General features: G+C 66.7%; 1 long non-coding RNA gene across 1 annotated transcript; it reads left to right on the top strand.

Moving 5' to 3' along the window:
* Positions 1–1,821: 1,821 nt before the first annotated feature.
* Positions 1,822–17,780, top strand: LOC129404824 (uncharacterized). Its single transcript, XR_008630148.1, has 3 exons — positions 1,822–2,125; positions 15,509–15,585; positions 16,126–17,780. It is a non-coding gene; the product is annotated as an uncharacterized LOC129404824 (long non-coding RNA).
* The last annotated feature ends 1,589 nt before the right edge of the window (positions 17,781–19,369 follow it).

The raw sequence follows: 19,369 nt of genomic DNA, 5'->3' as shown, positions 1-19,369 counted from the left end.
CCACCACCATCATCACCACCACCACTATCACCATCACCACCACCACCATCACCACCATCACCATCACCACCATCACCACCATCACCACCATCATCACCACCATCACCATCACCACCACCATCACCACAATCACCACCACCACCATCACCACCACCATCATCACCATCACCATCCTCCTCCCCCTCCTCGCTCCCAGACCTGCCCCCGTGGGTGGTGTGTGGTGCTCCGTCCCCTGCCCAGACAGGCCTCTCCTGTCCTCCCTTTAGTCCGTGTGCCCCCAGTCTGCTCCTGGATGTTGGGGACGGGAACTCGGCTGGAACCCTGGCGCTAAGCCCGCGTGTGCACGCGTCTCCGTGCATGGCTGAGGCCGAGGCAGGTTCCGGGGTGAGTCAGGAGAGGCCCGAGTAGGAGGGGCAATGCCGCAGCTCCCGCCCCCAGCACCCACACAGCCCAGGGCTCTCTGCCAGCCGACACCCGCCTGTCATAATGAACTGCTCCCCAGTCAGTGCTCGGTCCCTGGGCGCTTGTTGGAGATGCACGTCCTTACCCCTAGCCCACCCAACTCTGGGACTCCGCCTCCCGGCCCCGGCGCTGCTGTGTGACCCTAAGGACCCCCATTCTGGGGCGGAAGCGGGCGTTCCCCCAGCCCCTCTGCCTTCTGTCCTCCCGCCTGTCCCGATGGCCTGAGAAGCGGCGAATCCTGTCGGGGGCGCGGGGGAGGGGCTGAAACTCACCTTCCCATTACTGCCAGCAAAGTGCTCAGTACGGAAATGAATTAGATGAGGCGGAATTACAAGGAGCTATCAAAGGAAAAATTGTTTTTGATACCTTATTACATTAATTGTCTGTATGCAAATCACTGCTGCTCGCTACAAATGAGTCTTCATCCGAGGGCGTCACGCCGAGACACGCTCTGCATACTCAGTCGCTCGGCCCTCAGCCCCGCGGCCACCAGACGGTCCCCCAGCCCGCCTCCCGCCCGCTCTGGCCCCATCTCCGAGGCCCGGGGAGTCGCTCGTGCCAGCCCCGCCGCCACCCTCCCGACTCTGGGCCGAGCACGGCCACCCACGGGACGCAGGAAGTGCATGTGCCAGGAGAGTCGCAATCAAGCGTGCCTGCTGATACTGTCATCAGGCAAAGTGACAGCCGGTCTCTGGAGAGCCAAGCCTGCAAATCCCAGTTCTGAACCTCGGCGCGACTTTGGCTTCGGAAATCACTTTTCTTTATTAGCAGAAGGTCTCTGGAAGCGTCTCCGCGCGGAAGGGGGATAAATCACTTCAGGGCGAGTTGTTTTCCTCGCACCTGCGAATGGCAGGGAGAGGCGGCAGCTCTGGGCGGCGGGAAGTGACCCCGAGAGAGCCAAGGGGACCTTCAAGCCCACCGCGCTGCCTGTGGACATGGGAACCAGAGTCTGGTCCTGGCCCGTGCCCCCGTGAGGAGCCACTCGGCTCCGCCCCAGTGCTCTGGGGGTTCCTGTAGCCCAATTCAGACTCGCCAAGGGCTGAGTCTGGTGCTGGGCCCGTGGCACCCCCGTGCCCCACCCGCTGGGGCACGTCTCTCGGAGGGCACTACGTGCCAAGCCCCTAGGACGGGCCCAAGTGGGCACGTGGTGAGTCACAGACGCCCCTTCCCCGACCGAGCCCGTTGGTCCAGCTCTTGGAGGTACAGAGCCCTGAGCACCCTCCCTCCCCTCCCTCCCCACCCCCTCACTCTGGGGCGTCTCTCGCGGCATCTCTCAGCCCAGGGCGGTGCCAATTTCCCCCCCCCCGAGTCACAGCGTAGCTCCCTCCAAAGTAAGCTGATGGGCACCAGCGAGCCAAGAGCACTTTCCCCATCTCCGAGTGACAGTGACAGACTCCTGAAACTGTCCTTCCAAAAACCTGCCAATTACCCCATGCAAATCAGCGGCTAACAAAGCGCCTGGCGGAACGCGGCTGTTCCAGGTAGCGGCCCTGGCTGGCTCCCTGAGCTCTGCGTTTCCGAGTCACCCACCGAGGTCCCGGTGCCAGCTGGACCACGGAGCGTGCCCATCCCCCCGCGGCAGGATGGGCCTTCTGGTGCTCTGCCCGGTCAGTGACGGGGGTCCCCGAGTTCCCACACTGCAGTCCAGCCGGAGCTGCCTCCTGTGAGTGACGGGAAAGCGAGGTGTCCTGGGGTGGGGGTGTGGTGGGAGGGGGTGCGCATGGTGGGGGAGGTAAGGGGTCTGTGCGGTGTAGACGGAGCCTCTGATCTTGGGGACCCCCACTTGGCACCCGAGCATGCTTTCTGAGGGACCCCGGCCCGCAGCCTCCCCGAGCCTCACTGACCAGCCGCCAGCGGGGCCCGCCCGTGGGCCAGCGCCCGGGAACATTTCACAGGACAGGGCGGGCGGAAACGGTGATCGCAGATTTAAATTTAATACTTGTCGGTGATTTCACTGCCATCGTGACTCACTGGGTCAATCGCCGGCAGTTGGGTGCTCCCCTTCCAGCTGGGCGCCTGCACCGGGGCGGGGGGGATGTGGGGGTGTCTGTCGGGGCAGAGCCTGCTGGCTCCCGGGTCCCGTCTGCAGCCACGAGAGGTGGGGAGGGGTGGGGGAAGCTGGGCCCCTGGAGACCCCTTGGGGATGTCGCCCTGCACACTCCCTGGGCCGCGTGTGAGCCAAACCTGCTCCACTTCCGGGCCGGGGCACCTCCGGGCACGGGGACGGCCGTGGGCAGGTCTGAGCTGTGTAGACGCTTGTCATGGCCTTTGTTTGGACCTGAGCGTGGCCAGGCCCTGCAGTGGACCTGCCTGGTGGCAACTGTCCTACTGGAATTGGGGCCCCGGGGGTCTGGGGGGTCTCTCTGACGCAGACGCCTGAAGGCTCCTCCGGCCCCGGGTGTCAGCCCCGATGGCAGAGGCTCCGCCCAGCCCCTTCCTGCAGGTCCCCGTGACGGTGCCTGAGCCCGAGGCCCACACTGCTGGCCCCTCCGTGCAGCAGAGACTGTCCTGGGGCCACGTCCCGTCACTCGCGCTTCGTCCCAGGACGTGGGTGCAGCTGACACTCTGCTGGGGGGTTCAGGCGCTCCCCAGAGGAAAGCAGAAGGGCCAGCGCTGTGCTCCGCCTCCAGTGCTCCACCCGCCTGCAGGCCCAGGCCCTGACTCAGAGCGTCCCTGGGGCCTCGAGGGGCGCAGCCGAGTGGGTGTCCTCAGCAGAGTCGGGGGAGGCGCTGGGCCCCCCGAGACTGACGCCCTGATGTCAGCTTCCCCGCCCCCGTGAGCGTCGTGCTCTGCTTCGGGGCTCGAGCCGGCTCAGCCCTCACGCCCGTACAGGCCCTGGAGACGCTCCGCCCCCGGGCGCCTGTTCCTCAGGGCTGACCAAAGCCCTGATCCTTCGTGCCACCCTGTGCCCGCTGGAGGCGCCTCTGCCTTCCTGGGGGCCGGCAGGCTGTCGGGGGCTCGCCAGGGGCAGGCGGGAAGGACACGGGCTGAGCTGAGGCTGTTGGCAAAGGCTGTTTGCAAATAAAAAGCAGCTGTCACGGTTGAGGGTTTGTGTGTCCCTGTCCACAACTTTCAGGGATGTCCTTCTAGAGCCACCCACGCCAGCTCCTCCTCCATGGCGCTCCACCTCAGGCATGCAGTGCTCCACCTCAGACGTGCAGTGCTCCACCCCAGACATGCAGTGCTCCACCCCAGACATGCAGTGCTCCACCTCAGACATGCAGTGCTCCACCCCAGACATGCAGTGCTCCACCCCAGACATGCAATGCTCCACCTCAGACATGCAGTGCTCCACCTCAGGCATGCAGTGCTCCACCTCAGACATGCAGTGCTCTACCTCATGCACGCACGTGCTCCACCTCATATGTCCATGGTGCTCCACCTCATATATCTGTGGTGCTCCACCAACCCCCATGTCCCTGGTGCTCTCCAGTGTAGACTTAACCCGCTTGGCCTGGACCAGGGTGGACAGGCTCTGCCTCTGGGTCACCTGCAAACACCGCCTCTGGGCCCCTGCAGCCCCACCCCATTCCGCACACGGGCTCGGGGTGGCATGCGGGGGCCCCACAGGCCTACGCAGCGCCCCCCGCCCCTGCAGAACTTGGAGCCTTGGGGAAAAGCTCTTACCGTTTCCAAACAACCAGGCTTTTCGCTGTGAGTGGGAAAAAGGGGCGCCCCAGAGGTGGCGATTAGCGTGCCCACTTTTCTACCCACAGCTATTTCAAATCCACCTCAAGCTGTTTCTTATTAAGCTCTTTAACATAAAAAATGTTCCGTGTTGCAAGTGGGTGTGTGTGCTGGCGGGGGAGGGCGGTGGCGCCGGGGCCGACGGCCACCGCGGAGGGTGCAGAGGGGCAGCTGCCTGGCCCATAGGTGCCTGGCGCCAGGCCCGGCCCGCGGGGCAGCCCCCGGACGCGAGCGTGACACCCGAGCTCTGCCAAGGTCACAGCACCAAGGTCACCTGCTGGGCGCCCGCTGCGAGTGGGCTGGGAGATAAGCGCAGGGCTGGTTCCTGGGCGTGGGCACCGAGGTGCGTCGGGAGAGATCGTGGCTCAGCTCCGGTGTCCTCACTGCAGGGGCCCGAGGCCGAGGGGCAGCGGGACAGGCCCCTGGCCCCACCGCCCAGGACGCGCAGCCCTCAGCAAAGGCCTGGGTGTGGAGGGGCCGATTCTGACGCCGCCCGCCAGCGCCCTGCTGGAGTCTGGCCCGGGGCGTCCCCTGGGGCCTCATCAGGGAGCAGAAGGCAGTGGGAGGGGCTTGGCTGGGGGCGCCCTGGTGAGAATGAGGAGCCAGCCGGCCCCCCGCTGTCCCCACAGATGCGGGCGGGAGAGGCGGAGGGGGCGGGGTGCTGAGAGCCTCAGCCCAGCCTGCGGGACTCAGGCCATGGGGCTGCCAGTCGACATCCAGAGGCAAGGGACAGGGGACGTCAGCTGCCGCGCGGGGGACGGCTCAGCCTCAGCCCGGCCCCCATGAGCACGCGTGACCCGCCGGCCCGCCTGTCCTGAGGAGCCCCCGCCGGCCCGGCCCGGCCTCCCAGGCTTCTCTCCCGTCCACACCGTCACCGCCGCTGGGCTCGGGCGTGAGGGGTGCAGGGCTCGAAAGCGGGGTCAGTGCCCCCCGCGTGTCCTCCCCAGGCCTTAGTGACCGTCTCGCTGCTTTCCTCCCACCTCAGTCCGTGCCCCCGCCTGGCCTCACTTTTCACTCAACATACAGAACTGGCTGCAGCAGCCAGAACCGGCCAGGGAGGTTCTGTTCCGGCCCACCCATTCACTCTGTCCCGGGGGCCACCCCGGCAGGCCCCAGGAGTCTGGAGCTGAGCACCCCCGTCTGGCACTGTCCCCCCATGTGTCCCCCTGCCGGGAACCCCGTTGGCTGAAGGGCAGAAGGTCTGATGAGGGCCTGCGTCAGCTGCCCGGCTACGGGCCTCTCACCCAGGACGGCCTTGGCACCAGCCCTGGCTCCGGCCAGGGCCCCCTCCCAGCTCTGCCCTGAAAGCAGGTGCTTGGCAGATCCCCAGAGTGACCAGCACCCACAGCCTCCCTGAGATGGCGCTGACGTCAGCGGCAGCACCACGGAGAGCGGCTGGCACGGCCCTCCCGCGCGCCAGCACCACGGAGAGCGCCCCGGGCCCGCCCAGCGCCCAGCACCACGGAGAGCGCCCCGCGTCCCGCCGCGCGCCCAGCACCACGGAGAGCGCCCCGGGCCCGCCCAGCGCCCCGTACCGCGGAGAGCGCCCCGCGCCCCCGCCCCGCGCCTAGCACCACGGAGAGCGCCCGCGCGCCCACCCCGCGCCCGTGCCCCGCCCGCGCCCTCCGCAGGCCGTTTGCCCAGCTGCGCTCGCTCGCTCGAGGCTGCCCGCTCCGCCTGCTCCCGGCTTTATATGCAAATTGCATCGACATCGTTAATCCAGCTTCCTCTCCTTGTTATGCACAAATAGAAATCAGTTCCATTAAGGCTACCAAACAAAACGGGAGCTGCAAGGGCACAGAGGGGGCGACCTTGGGAGCCCCCGGTCCTGGTGGGGCGTGGACGGTATGTCCCTCTCAGCCTGGAGGCCAGTGCTCTGTGCAGATTCAGCCAGAGTTCACCCGGGGAGACCCAGTGCCTGGTTGGCGGGTCCCAGCCCCTTGGGGTCCTCCTGCAGGCAGGGGGATGGTGCAGGGGACCCCTACGGTCACTCGCCTGACCCACATCCTTCCAGAGCTCCCCTCACCAGAACCCTGGGTGGGCATGGGGACTCCCAAACGAGTGCTCAGGGATCCTACACAGACAGCCGGTGACAAGGGCCTCCAGAGGCAGAGATGGCCACTGGCTGGCCACAGGGGCTGAAGCAACAGCCAGTCTGGTCGGCAGCAAAGTGCCAGCCAGGTGGAGAAAGAGAGAGCAGCGGGAGGAGGGGTTGCAGTAGGGAGGCGGGGGAGCCGGAGGGAGAAGGGGTTGTGGTAGGGGGCGGGGGTGCAGGATCATCAGGTGCCGGAAGGAGGCAAGGGTGTGAGAGGAGGAGAGTGGGAGGAAGGGGAGAAGGAGGAGGGGATGCAGGAGGAGGGAGAGAGAGGGGGAGAGCAGGAGGAGGGGGAACGGGAGGGGGGAGAGCAGGAGGAGAGGGAATGGGAGGGGGGAGACCGGGAGGAGGGGAAGCGGGAGGAGGGGGAACGGGAGGAGGGGAACAGGAGGAAGGGAGTAGGAGGAGGGGGAATGGGAGGAGGGAGAGAGGGAGGAGGAGGGGTGGGAGGAGGGGGAGCAGGAGGAGAAGGGAGAGCGGGAGGAGGAGGGGTAGGAGGAGGGGGAGCGGGAGGAGGGGAGGGGGAGGAGGAGGGGAGGAGGAAGGGGAGCGGGAGGGGGGTGGGAGGAGGGGAGCGGGAGGAGGAGGGGTGGGGGAGGGGCGGGGGAGCTTATCCAGCCGCACTGTCCCGTGGCCACTCGGGCTGCTCCCCTCCCCCGCTCGCGGCCTGAGCCCTCTGGCCCTGGGCTGGCCCCGGCCCTGCCGCCTCTCCCCGAGCTGCCCTCAGGAGCCTGGCCTGGTGCCCCGGCGCCCGGCCCCCGTCCCGCAGCCTTGGCGCGTGCGGAAGGCACAGGGGGGCGGCAGCAGGAGCGCCGGGGTGAGGGCCTGTGGGAGGGGGCAGCCCTGCAGCCCCAAGCCCCGACACCTGACCCAGCGCGAGGCTGGATGTGGCAGAGGTGGCCCTGGGGCCGCCTGGGCCCCGTGTCCTGACTGCGCCGCCAGCCAGAGTGTGGCCTGGACGCCCTGGGGTGCCCCGGGCTGAGCCCCCCCCCCCCCCGGCTGAGCCCTGCCCCCGCCCCCCCCCCACCCCCCCACCCCCCCCCCCCCGGCCGCGGTGTCTGGGAAGCGCCGACCCCGCCCGGCGCCTGGCTCTCACCTCAGCTGCGTCACCGAGAAGCCGCTGTCGCCTCCCGGGAGCTGCCTCAGCCGACACGCCCAGGAGCACTTGTCGCGGGCCACGAGGTGACAGAGGCGGGGGTCACGCCGCCTGTGCCCTCCCGGCGGCCCCTGCCTGGAGACACTGAAGGGGCAGCGGGAGCGTCCCGAGCTCGGCCGCGCTGCGGGGCCGTCGGCCCCAGGTCACACACCAGAAGGGACGAGCCGGGGCCTGCCGTGGCGCAGGGCTGAGGGGGGCGGGCCTGGGGCAGCCCAGCGCCGACGCCCACCCGGGCCCTGGGCACACGCCGGCGGCACTGCGGCCAGTCTGGGCAGGGGCTCGAGGAGTAGCCGAAGGCCGGACCCTCGTCCCTCCCCGTGGGGACCTCAGACTCGGCCCCCTGGCCCCGTGACGCTGGCGTCCCTCGGTCCCCTCCCCTGCACGGCCAGGGTCAGGCCTGGGTCCCTGCTTCCTGGTCTCCAGGGGCCACCTGGGGCTGGGCCCGCGCAGCCTGCCCCGCCCCTCCCGTGGGTGAGGCTCCCCCTGTGCAGTGCTCTCTCTGGGTGACTTCCCGCTGGGGGCGGGAGGCCGGGGGCCGGAGACTCTCCGGGTCAGGAACGGGGCGCAGCGGTTCCGGGGCGGGGCCTGGAGCCCCTCGGGCCAGAGGGCACCGCAGTGGGCGCCCCCCACGGCGGCTTCTCACGCCACCCCGGGCCCAGCCCACGGCCGTGCGCCCGAGGGAACGGCTTCCCGGATCCTTAGCCCCGCGGGCCCCAGGACCCTTTCCCGTTCTTTCCTGCCGCAGGATCGCGAGACAGGCTGCCAGGCTGGGCGCGTCCTGCCCGCCCCGCCCGCTCCTCCCGCTTTATTACCTGCTCATTTATTTTTATTGTCGAAACTGACGCAGCCTCGATTGGCTGCGGCATTTCAGGGCAGTGCAGGTCCCGCGGCCTCCTGGGGCGACCCCCTGGCGGGGCCCAGCAGCGCCACCTCCCCCTCCGGGCCCCCGGGGCGTGGGTGAGGGGCCGGAGCACACAGAGGCACCCGGTGTCGGGGCCTTTGCTCTGGCCCCGTGAGCTCCCCTGGCCCGGCGCTGCCTCCCGCGGCAGCTGCTGGCTGAGGGGGAAGGACCCGGTGTGGTGAGGGCCGGGCGCCAGGGGGTCGGGCCAGGGGGAGGGCTGCAGAGTCCCCGTGTTGGCGCCGTGGCGGCCGTGGCTGTGGATGCGGGCGGGGCCAGCACCTGCCTCCTGTCCATTCCCAGCGGCTGCTGCCCTCGGGCCTGCTCTGAAGGCGGCCGCCCCGCCCGCGGGAATAAGGGCTCAGGCCGAGACTCCTCCTGGCGGGGATGAGGGGCCTGGGGTGCGGGTGAAAGGGGGTCGGAGCCGATTCGGCTCAGACTGGTGAGGGCTGGGGCGGGCGAGGGCTGAGGGCCGCCCAGGGTGCCTGCGAGCAGGCGTGAGGGAGGAAAGAGCCCGGGGGGGGGGCGGGGCTCCCCGCATGGAGGCACCGTCCCCGGGGGGCCCGGGAGGGGCTCGGGGGCCGGCGGGTGCCTGTGAGCTGACTCCGGGGCTGTGCTCGGCAGGGTGGGTGAGGGGAGGGGAGGGGGCGTCGTGGGTCCTTGTGTCTGGGCGTGCAGGGGTGTCTGAGATCAAGGGTGAGTGTGCGTGGGTGTGTGGGCAGGAGTGTCGAGAGCGTGCCCGTGTGTGCATCGGTGTGTGCACATGGGTGTGAGTGCGTGTGCGGCCTTCACAAGCACGTGTCTCATCCAACCATGTCGCCGGGTGTTTGCCTGTGTATTGCGTGCGGCGGCTGAGCAGGACGGGATCGCTGGGTGCATGTTAGTGTGTGCATACGCGGCTGGGCGTGTTCATTAGCGAGTGTACGTGATTGCGTGTGCTGTGTGTATAAGTTAGTGTGTGACTGTGAGACTTTGTGAGTGACTTTACAAGGGTTTGTGATTGTGTGTTGAGTGTTGAGTGTGTATGTTAGTGCGTGATTGTGTGGGAGTCCGTGAGCACGTACAGGTGAGGGCGGTGTGAGGGTGGTCTAGGGCCGAGTGGGGGGTATGACCGTGACTGTGGGTGCGTGTGAGTGACGGGGTGTGCGAGTGTGAATATGAGCGTGTGAGCTCGAGTGAGTGTGTGGGAGTGAGTGTTATGGTGTGTGGGGCGTGGATGTGGAGGTTGGTTTGAATGCGTGTCAGCACGACTGTGTGTGTATGAATATGTGTGTCAAGTGTGCGTGTGACCATATGAGTGTGAGCGTTGTGAGTGTATGAGTGTGTAACTGTGTGAACATATGTGATTGAGTATGACTGTGTGAAGTGTGGGTGTGTGTGTTTGAATGTTCACGTGTGTTTGAGTCTGTGTGTTTACATGTGTGTGAGTGTGAGTGCAAACATGTATGAGTATGTGAGTGTGTTTATTTGGGTGTCTGAGTGTGCAGACGTGTAGGAGCTGTGTGGGTGTGACTGTGCATGTGAGTGTGTAAGCGTGTGCCTCTGTGTGCATGGGTAAGCGTGAGTGTGCTTGCACACCTGCCAGAATGACCTTCCTTCTCCGCCCACGGCACCCCAGGGTGCTGCTGTCCCCTCCGGGGCCCTGCTGAGGCCAGGGTGGCTGAGGGGCGCCAGGGCTGGGAGCACGGGCACGGGAGTCCCCGGCACGGCCCCGCCCTGCTCTGGCCCGTGAGTGGCGGCCTCGCGTGCTGTTCCCAGTGCCCGCCATGCCGCGGCGTGGGGCCCGGCTCCCCCGCCCGTCACAAAGGCGTTTCCGGCCCCGGGTGGCTGCGACGGTGCGAGGGGCAGGAGCCTGACGGGGCTGGCGTGGCCGGGCTGGCGTGGCCGGGCCCACAGCGCCCCACCCGCCTCTCGCCCCTGCGCCCGGGCTCGGGCTGAGAGCAGCCGCGTGGAGTCCCCGGGGAGCTGCGGAGGCGGCGAGGACGCGGGTGTGGGCGGGAGAGATAAGGCTGTCCTTGCCGCACGGCCGGAAGGACTGTGAGGGGCTGGGGGGGGACTCGGCCCGCCCCCCTCCCCACGGGCTCGCCCACCCTCTCTCCGTCCTCGGGAATGAGTAAGCGCCGAGGCACATCATCAGTCTTGGTGCCACGCGCCCCGGGGGAGGGCGGGGCTGCTCCAGCCTCGGCACCACAGAGACGCTCGGGCAGGGGAGGGGGACAGAAGCCCAGCCCGCACCCACCTGCGTCAGTCCTGGACCCCTGGGAGGGCATCAGGGGTCCAGTCAAGGCCGCTGGGGGTGCCCGGGGATGGGGGCGGGGGGACGGGCGGGCAGGGCTCTGCGGATGCGCGAATGCAGGGGCCAGACACTCACACCCCCATGGCGGGGACAGCGGCCCCGAGAGCCCCAGAGGGCCGGGCACCCGCCCGCATGCCCTGCAGGTCCCGCTAACAGTCATCACCTGGGGCGGACGGGACGGAGTTAGCACGGGGGGAGGGGCAGGGAGACCCCAGGGACTGGCCCAGGGGTCAGCACATGCATGCACGAGCCTTCAGAGACCTGTCTACACATATGCACCCATGTATGCACACACATGTGTATAAATCTGTTCACACACATGGGCCCAAGCACACACATGCACCCATGCACACACGCATGTGCAGAGACCTGTTCACACACATGTGCTTGTGCACACACATATGTACTGAGATCTGTCCACACACATGTGCCCATACACACATACATATGTACAGACCTGTCCACACACATGCCCCATGTATGCACATGTGTGCACAGACCTGTGTGCACTCACACATGCCCTTGCACACCATGCATACACGAGACTGACATGCACGCGCGTGTGTATGGAGGTTACATGTTTGCACCTGCGCTCATGCACACGTGTGCATGGAGACTCCGAACCCCCCCACGTGTGCTCACTAGCGCCTCTCCAGCCCGCTCGCTCCGAGGGCTCCCGACACCTGCCCCGCCCTCCTGCTCCGGTCCCCCTGAAGGAGAGATGAAGGCGCCCACTCGGGGAATTAATTAGCTTCTGTCAAGGGTTTGCCGTCCTGGGGTGCCTTTGATATGTGAGGATGAAAGTGCGTGTGTTGGGGGCGGCCCCGACTCAGGGGGAGCGAAAACAAGGCCCCCCGCTGGCGAGCGCAGCCCCGGCCGGCCCACCCCCTGCCCACCCCCGGCCCACCCCCGGCCCACCCTCGCCCACCCTCGCCCGGGCCTTTCAAGTCTCTGCAGGTAGAGGCGGACGCGGCCGCCTTTGATGCTTCTCAGGCCGGACCAGCGGGAGGGGCGGGGCCTCCCGGCCAGGAGGGGCAGCGTGGCCCCCCAGCGGCGTGTCTGTCCCGGCCATGGGCCGGGCCCGTGTTGGGGCAGGGTCTGCGGGTTCGCCGGGATCGCGGATGGGCCCCGGGACAGGGACGGGTGCTGGGCAGGGAGGGGCACGCGCTGGGGTCCCCCAGGACGGGCACAGGCGAGTGGGAGCGTCCTTCCGGCCAGGCACCGCGTGTCCACCAGCGGCCCCGGGCGGTGAGAGGGGGACGCCACACAGAGGCCGAGGCACGTGCAAGGGCCAAGCGGGGCCCAGCCCCACCCCACGGCCCCCGAGCTCCACTGGGGCAGCCGTGGAGGGACCGAGGGTCGCTGGGGGCCCGAGCGGCACCGCTAGGCCTTTGGGAGGAAGGAAGGAAGGAAGGAAGGAAGGAAGGAAGGAAGGAAGGAAGGAAGGAAGGAAGGAAGGAAGGAAGGAAGGGAGGAAGGGAGGGAGGGAGGGAGGGAGGGAGGGAGGGAGGGAGGGAGGGAAGGAGGAAGGAAGGAAGGAAGGAAGGAAGGAAGGAAGGAAGGAAGGAAGGAAGGGAGGAAGGGAGGGAGGGAGGGAGGGAGGGAGGGAAGAAGGAAGGAAGGAAGGAAGGAAGGAAGGAAGGAAGGAAGGAAGGAAGGAAGGAAGGAAGGAGGGAGGGAGGGAGGGAGGGAGGGAGGAAGGAAGGAGGGAAGGAGGGAAGGAAGGGAGGGAGGAAGGGAGTGAGGGAGGGAGGAAGGAAGGAGGAAGGAGGGAGGGAGGAAGGAAGGAGGAAGGAAGGAAGGAGGGAAGGAGGGAAGGAGGGAAGGAGGGAAAGAAGGAAGGAGGAAGAGGAGGGGTGAGACAGGGAGCGGGCAGAGCTGCTATCTCCTAGGTGTGGCTTCCTCTGCCCAGAATCACCCAGCCCCAGGCCCTTTGCATCAGATTAGTAAACCCACAGGGCCTGGGTCAAGAGCACAGTGGACAGGGGGTTTGCCTTACACACAGCCAATCTGGGCTTGATCCTCGGCATCCCATATGGCACCCCAAGCCCTGCAGAAGTGAGCCCTGAGCACAGAGCCAGGAGTCAGACCTGAGCACAGAGCCAGGAGTCAGCCCTGAGCACAGAGCTGGAAGTGAGCCCTGAGCACAGAGCCAGGAATGAGCCCTGAGCACAGAGGAAAGAGTCAGTCCTGAGCACAAAGCCAGGAGTCAGCCCTGAGCACAGAGGAAAGAGTCAGTCCTGAGCACAAAGCCAGGAGTCAGCCCTGAGCACAGAGCCAGGAGCCAGCCCTGAGCACAGCCAGGTGGGCCCAATAAACAAAACTAAGTAAGATAAATCCTCTGCCCCGGCCCCAGAGCTGGGACCTCTCTCCGCCCTGAACGGGGGTGGGCTGTGTCCCCACCTGCGTCCAGGGCGGGGTGCGTGCCTGGGGCTACGGTGCCCACCGCCCTCTGCACTGCCCTGGCACCTGCCCGCTCAGGCGGGCCCCACGGAGGCCCACGCGGGGCAGAGCTGGGTGTCACACCCGCCCCGCCATGGCCCACCCGCACCAGCCCGGGCCTCGTCGTAGGGCCGGGCCCTGGGCCGACTCTCCCGCCTTCTCGAAAGCTCTGCGGAACGGCCGGCCGCGCGCAGGCTGCAGCGGGACAAGCCCCTCGAAGGCTGCGTCGTTCCCTGAACTTGCCGGGGAAACCCCAGCCCTGGAGGAACCGTGGCAATGGTGCGGAATATTAATTGTATGCAAATGAGGCTTCCAGGCCTCAGAAACCAGCGGGAACCCTTCCCAGGATGTGCTGGGGCCAGCGGCCTCCCGCCCGCCCGCCCCGGGACCCCTCGGAGCCACGGCCAGGCCCCCCTTGGCCCTGCGGGGCCGCCGCCCACCCCAGGGAGGTCCTGTTGCCCCTGCGGGCCCTGAGGCCCCTCAGCCCTGAGCACAGCTGGAGAGGACCCCCAAGGCAGTGCTCACTGCACAGCTAACGCAGCCACAGCTCCAGGCCAGACGCCGAGGGGCTCCCCAAAACCTTGGCCCCGGGACCCTCACTGCCGTGTGAGACGGGGCGTGTGCTAGCATGGCAGCTGCACGTGTGTGGCGTGAGGTGGCTGCGGCTCTGGGAGGACTCCTGGGGGGGCAGCCGTGGGCTCTGGTCAAGGCAGGCAGTCGGGCCCTGCCCTCCCGCTGGGTGGCGGCTGGGACAGGGGCTGACACGGCTGGCCCAGCCCCGAGGTACTGAAGCCCCCGGCCCTGGCCCCCTGAGTGCTGGCCCAAGCCCCAGCTCCAAGCTGCCCACAGAGCCCCAAAGCAGCCAGCGCCCCAGCGGGCAGCGGGCCGCCCCCGCCCGGCCCGTCGCAGACACGCACCAAGGTCCACGCCCTCCGCCCAGAGCAGTCGCCCCCTCCCGAAGCTCCCTGGGGCCTGGGCCCTCCCTGGCAAGGTGGGGCGTCGGCCCCCACCCCGGCCCCGCCAGCAGGGCGGGTCTCCTGAGCTCAGGCCGCAGAGCCAGGACGCCCCAGGACGGTGCCGGTGCCCGACCCGAGAGTGTGGGCATGGCCCCCCCAGGCTGTGCCCGCAGGAGTGACCGGCCAGGCACGGCCACACTGGCCGGGGCCAGCATGTCGCTGGCAAGGGCAGTGTCCAGGCACTTGAGCCTGTCCCGGGTTCGGGGGCAGGAGGGCAGAGGGGCGGGGGGAGAGGGGTAGGGGGAGAGGGGCGGGAGTCTCACAGTGGAGGCGTTACTGGTGCCCGCGAGCAAATCCATGCACCGCGGGCCCAGAGTGCTGCAGTGCCACGTGCCACCCCGGCAGGGTCCGAGTCTCATCACTGCTCGGGTATGACAGCATCTGTCCATGACCAGCTCTTAGCTTATGGTTGAGCATCAGGCACCTCGGCCAGGCCCATCTCGATGCCAGGGTAGCACATAGCTCACCGCTTGCCCTGGGTCCGTCCAGTCCCTCGTCGGGACCCTGCTTTTGGGGGTGCTAGGAAGTCACGGCAGCGGAGTCTTAGGTGGGGAGAACAGATGCCCAGGAGGAAAATATCATGTAGAGTCAATTCACTCCCAGGTTACAAAAGCATTTGCTGCTGCCTTCCTGTGCCCAGACAAAAAGGACACGGCTCTGAATAAACTATGCAAAGGACTCGAGGAGGAGAGAAAAACAGTATTTACAAGTCAACAGAGCACAAAGAAAGAGGTTACAAATAATCACAGAGCAATGAGAGCACTGTGATGGGAGTAACCCAATAAACCTAAGCTCCCTGCGGCAAGACGGAAAGGACAGACCCGTGTTACCCTACACTCACCCACCCAGTTCATCTGTCCATGTGACTGCCCCCATCCAGCTAGCTGGTCACTGTCCATCCGCCCACCAGAGTCCGTCTACCAGCCGTCCCCTCTGTCCACCGTCCCGCCCCCGCCCCCCCCCCGTCCGGGGTGCCTGGCAGTCTTCCCCTCGGGCTGCCTGCGGAGGGGCTCCTGCTGGTGTCCCCGCACACGCGGCCTTGGTTCTGTCCCCCAGGACCGTGGGCGGTGCGGGACCCAGGGACACACGTGACATGGCATGACTCACCCGGTCTCCCCGGGTCCCAGCAGAGAGTGGGTGTTGGGTATTTTCTCCCCCGTATTGGAGGAAGACGGGGGCGCTGGGCCGCAGGGCGGGGCCTGGCCTCCCGGACCCGGCCCTTCCGCGCCCCGCCTGGCAGTGGGCAGGCCCCGGGAGCGTGTGGCCAGGGGCCCGACCCTCCCGCCTGCCGAGGCCGGAGCTCAGTGACCCTGGGAGCGTCTGAGCCAACAGCCGGGAGGGCCGGCGCCTCTGGCCTTCTCTGTGGCTAATCTGCCCTCTCTGGGGTCTCGGCCTCTCCCTGTGAGGAGTGGGTGGGCGCTGGCCGGCGGGAGTGACCCGCCCTTCCCTGTCGCAGCTGCTGCTGCTTCGGCCTCGACAGCGCAGGGCTGGAGCTGACGGGCGCCCGGAGCCTCCCCGCGAATTCAGCCACAGGTAAGAGCCTGGCCCGCCCCTGCCCTGCCCCTAACCCTGCCCTGACCCTGACCCTGACCCTGGCCCTAATCCTGACCCTGGCCCTAACCTTGACCCTAACCCTGACCCTGACCCTGCCCTGACCCTGACCCTGACCCGGGCCCTGACCCTGGCCCTGACCCTGACCCTGACCCGGGCCCTGACCCTGGCCCTGACCCCTGACCCTAACCCTAATCCTGACCCTGGCCCTGGCCCTAACCTTGACCCTAACCCTAACCCTGACTCTGACCCTGGCCCTGACCCTAACCCTAACCCTGACCCTGACCCTGCCCCTGCCCCTAATCCTGACCCTGCCCCTAATCCTGACCCTGACCCTGGCCCTGGCCCTAACCTTGACCCTAATCCTAACCCTGACTCTGACCCTGACCCTGCCCCTGCCCTGACCCTGCCCCTAATCCTGACCCTGCCCCTGCCCTGACCCTGCCCCTAATCCTGACCCTGCCCCTGCCCTGGCCCTGGCCCTGGACACTCCTCACCAGGAGCATTTTGGTTCTGTTCCAGGTGACCTGGGGCTGCTGGAGGGACCCACCGCCAGGGCGGGTCACACGTGAGCCCCCGCTGTGGTCAGGACCGCCCCTCTCCCCAGAGCCCTCCCCTGCCCCTCTGTGCTCAGAGCCCCCTCCCTGCCCAGCCCCTGCCCTGCCCCCACTGCCTCCCCAGGGGCCACCCCTTCTCTGCCCTCCTGTGGCTGCCCCTCGGGGCCCGATTTCTCTTGGGACGAGTCGAGTCCTGGGGCAGCCATCTCTGCGGGGCTGTGTCCGGGTCTCAGAGGTCGGCCGGGCTGTGCGCTTGCGGCCAGGGAGACACCAGGGCTGTTTCTGCGTGTGTCTGGGGCCCAGCGGGGCCGGGGCCGGGCCTGTCCTTCCTCTCATCACAGCCGCCTGCCCCGGTCGCCAGGCCCCGCCCCGCGGGACCCTCCTCCTCTCGGCAGCGCTGCTCACCAGGCTTCCATCTCCTGCTGGCCGCGAGACCCACTGCCACGGTCAGACCACACGGACCCTGCGACCTCCCCGTCCCCGCAGACTCCGGGCAGCACCCTGCCCTGCCCTCCAGGCTGCCCGACCCTCCTGGGGGGCTGGGAGAGCTGAGCCCGGCACCCGCCTTGGGCCCGCCGGGGCTGAGCACGAGTGCCAGAGCTCCGGGCAGTGGCCCCTCCTAGAGGCCCCTCGGAGGTGCCCGGGAGGGAGCCGAGAGCCCCGGCCTGTGGGTCCCCAGGCAGACCCCCGCCCAGAGCCCAGCTGGCTCACGCTGCCTCCGCCCCAGGCCGGGTGACAGGCAGCTCCCACTTTGCTCCCTGCTGGGCTGGCAGGCGGGGACTGGGCCCCTAATGGCGGGGGCGACCCAGCAGCCAGCCCCAGGCTCCGTGACCCGCTCACTCTCCAAACGTCGCCTCTTTAGCATAACAAAAGACGCCTTTATTGCTTTTTCACTTGCAAAAAAACTCCTGCAGTTTCTGGAGCACTGGTGGGGAGCTGGGACGGAGTCCAAGGATATATTTCTTATTATAAATCGCAGTATCACGGAGCTTATATTGCCAAAGGGAACCGGGGCTTAGCGTTCTCTGCCAGAGGTGATCGCCCGGACCCCAGGGCCTTTCGGGGACTTAGCGACACGTGCGTGGGCGGCTGGCGTTTGCTGCCCTCCTCGGCTCTGCGCCCCAGCCCGCCCCACTGCCGGCACCGGCATCTTCCTCACCGGCACCGTCATTCACCCTGACGGTCAGTCACAGTGTCATTATCCCCACGGCAGGAACCCCTCCCCGAGAGGACGCGGGCGGGTGGAGGCCAGAGGCAGCATCAGGGGTCACTGCGCCCGCCTGCCACGCGCCTGTCCTGGCCACCGCTGTGCATTTGCGCTCACGGCCCAGTCCTGCAGGCCGGCCCGTCACTACCTGGGGTTCGGCCTGTGCCAGTGTGATGTGCCAGTTCTCCTGCTGAGGCTGTTCTGGAAGCGAGGGCTCGCGCGCCTGCAAACATGTGTACAGCTTTGACCCAGAAACTTTGCCTCTGAGACGCCACACGAGGAAAACAAGCGCTAAGCAGCGGGGAGATTTATCTCCCGAGACGCTTCTTACAGCAATATTTATGACACGGGGAAATTGCAGGCAACCTAAATAGTGAAGAATCGGGGCTTGGCAAAATAAATTACACTACACACATGTGCGGGTCCTATAGCTTTTAAAAATTATGCGGCTGGAGAATATTCAAATATATGGAAAAATATTCATGGGAGATTTGCTAAATGAAAAGGCTGGTCTGGAGTCAGTGTGTGAAATGATGGTCCCGGGGCTGCTCGGGGGAAGCTGCTCTGGGCAGCAGGTGCTGCGGGCAACGGCCTGGACAGGTCACTCCCTCGGCGAAGGGCGGCCCAGCCTCGCCCCACGCCAGGCACTGATGGGCGTGGGGGTCCGCCCTCCAGGAGGGGCCTTACCGCCCACCACGGCAACTCTGACCATCTGGGATGTGCCCTCTGGGTGGGCACTGCCCCCTTGGGTGACCGGCCGGGGGGCTCAGGTGCAGTGGCCAGGAGGGGCCCCTCTGCTGGCACCCTTGGTCGAGCCTATGCCCGCTGTGCCCGAGTGTTCGTGGAGGCCGGGAGGGGCGGGGTCCCTGCCTGGGTGGCGGAGTCTGGGGGCGGCTTCGGGAATGCCGTGGGGTGGGGGTGGGGGGTCTGGGAGCTCGTCCAGCTCAGCGCTGCTGGCCCAGGGGGCCGAGAGCCCCTTCGGCGGCTGGGGACAGGGCAGGGACGGGGCAGGGGCCGTGTCCTGGCGAGTTACACCACAGTGCTGACAAGGGGACACAACCCCCCCCCCCGAGGGCTCTCTGGGTGCCCGTCACCCCCACACACCTGCCGCCAACACCTCAAAGGCCACACCTGCTGCTCCGGGTGGCGCCTGGTGGGCACGGCCCAAAAGCTGCGGGGGCACCAGGCGAGCACGGGACAGTGCTAGGGGGAAACGAAGCCAGTTACTGTGCGGGAGGGAGCTTGGGGGAGCACAGGTGTGAGCACAGGTGTGAGCACGAGTCTGCGATCATGTGTGACTCAGGTGAGAGCTCAGGTGTGAGCTCAGGTGAGAGCAGAGGTGAGAGCTCAGGTGTGGGCAGAGGTGAGAGCTCAGGTGTGAGCAGAGGTGAGAGCTCAGGTGTGGGCAGAGGTGAGCTCAGGTGTGACTCAGGTGTGACTCGGGTGTGAACTCAGGTGTGAGCAGAGGTGAGAGCTCAGGTGTGAGCTCAGGTGAGAGCTCAGGTGTGAGCAGAGGTGAGTTCATGTGTGAACTCAGGTGTGAGCTCAGGTGTGAGCAGAGGTGAGAGCTCAGGTGTGGGTAGAGGTGAGAGCTCAGGTGTGACTCGGGTGTGAGCCTGCCGGCCACCTGCGCATCTTACTCGGGAACAGCGATTTGATTCTTCTATGGAGTCCGTGTGAGTTTTACATATTTGGGAAACCCTTTGTACAGTTTGCCAATCAGACTTATAATCGGCAAATATTTTCCCATACCTCTCTGTGAAACGAATGCCCGTGCAGAACACCCTTTCTAAAGGGGGTATCGGCCCCACGGTGAGAGAAACAGGTTCAAAAGGAAAACGGCATCTGCCCCGCCTTCCCCAGGGCTGGATGCCGCCTAAGGAATATTTAGCAACATATTGAAAATTTAAATGAATTAAGAATGTGTTGACTAAGGCTTAATCAAGCCATTTATTTAAACCTCTCCAGAGCCAGACTGCGAAAATGATGGAGATTCCAGCCA

The sequence above is a fragment of the Sorex araneus genome, chromosome 5 (assembly GCF_027595985.1).
Source record: "Sorex araneus isolate mSorAra2 chromosome 5, mSorAra2.pri, whole genome shotgun sequence".
Lineage (NCBI taxonomy): Eukaryota > Metazoa > Chordata > Mammalia > Eulipotyphla > Soricidae > Sorex > Sorex araneus.
The sequence above is the reverse complement of the archived record's forward strand: the minus strand, read 5'-3'. Positions and strand labels throughout refer to the sequence as shown.